This window comes from Colobus angolensis, unplaced genomic scaffold, assembly GCF_000951035.1.
Source record: "Colobus angolensis palliatus isolate OR3802 unplaced genomic scaffold, Cang.pa_1.0 Scaffold87, whole genome shotgun sequence".
Classification (NCBI taxonomy): Eukaryota; Metazoa; Chordata; class Mammalia; order Primates; family Cercopithecidae; genus Colobus; species Colobus angolensis.
Window position 1 is genome coordinate 5,125,631 of NW_012122598.1, and position 1,433 is coordinate 5,127,063.

Consider the following 1,433-nt stretch of genomic DNA (forward strand, 5'->3'; position numbering starts at 1 on the left):
CAGGAGCACCCAGATTTATAAAGCAAGTTCTTAGAGAGCTACAAAGAGACTTAGACTCCCACACAATAATAGTGGGAGACTTTAACACCACACTGTCAATATTAGACAGATCAATGACACAGATAATTAACATGGATATTCAGGACTTGAACTCAGCTCTGAACCACGCAGACCTAATAGACATCTAATGAACTCTCCACCCCAAATCATCAGAATATACATTCTTCACAGCACCACATTACACTTATTCTAAAATTGAACACATAATTGGAAGTAAAACACTCCTCAGCAAATGCAAAAGAATGGAAATCATAACATACAGCCTCACAGACCACAGTGCAATCAAATTAGAACTCAGGATTAAGAAACTCACTCAATACCGCACAACTACACGGAAACTGAACAACCTGCTCCTGAATGACTACTGGGTGAATAACGAAATTAAGGCAGAAATAAATAAGTTCTTTGAAACCAATGAGAACAAAGACACAACGTACCAGAAGCTCTGGGACACAGCTAAAGCAGTGTTAGGAGGGAAATTTATAGCACTAACTGCCCACAGGGGAAAACAGGAAAGATCTAAAATCGACACCCTAACATCATAATTAAAAGAACCAGAGAAGCAAGATCAAACAATGTCAAAAGCTAAAAGAAGACAAGAAATAACTAAGATCAGAGCAGAACTGAAGGAGATAGAGACACAAAAAATACCCTTCAAAAAATTGATGAATCCAGGAACTGCTTTTTGAAAAGATTAACAAAATTGATAGACTGCTATCCAGGCTAATAAAGAAGAAAAGAGAGAAGAATCAAAGAGACACAATGAAAAATGATAAAGGGGATACCACCACTGATCCCACAGATAAACAAACTACCATCAGAGAATACTATAAACACCTCTATGCAAATAAACTAGAAAATCTAGAAGAAATGGATAAATTCCTGGACACATACACTCTGCTAAGACTAAACCAGGAAGAAGTCAAATTCCGGAATAGACCAAAAACAAGTTCTGAAATTGAGGCTGTAATTAATAGCCTACTAACCAAAAAAAGTCCAGGACTAGACAGATTCAAAGCCAAATTCTACCAGAGGTACAAAGAGGTGCTGGTACTATTCCTTCTGAAACTATTCCAAACAATAGAAAAAGAGGACTCCTCCTTAACTCATTTTATGAGGCCAGCATCATCCTGATGCCAAAACCTGGCAGAGACACAACAAACAAAGAAAATTTCAGGCCAATATCCCTGATGAACATCGATGTGAAAATCCTCAATAAAATACTAGCAAATCGAATCCAGCAGCACATCAAAAATCTTATCCACCACGATCAACTCGGCTTCATCCCTGGGATGCAAGGCTGGTTCAACATATGCAAATCAATAAATGTAATCCATCACATAAACAGAACCAATGGCAAAAACCACATGATT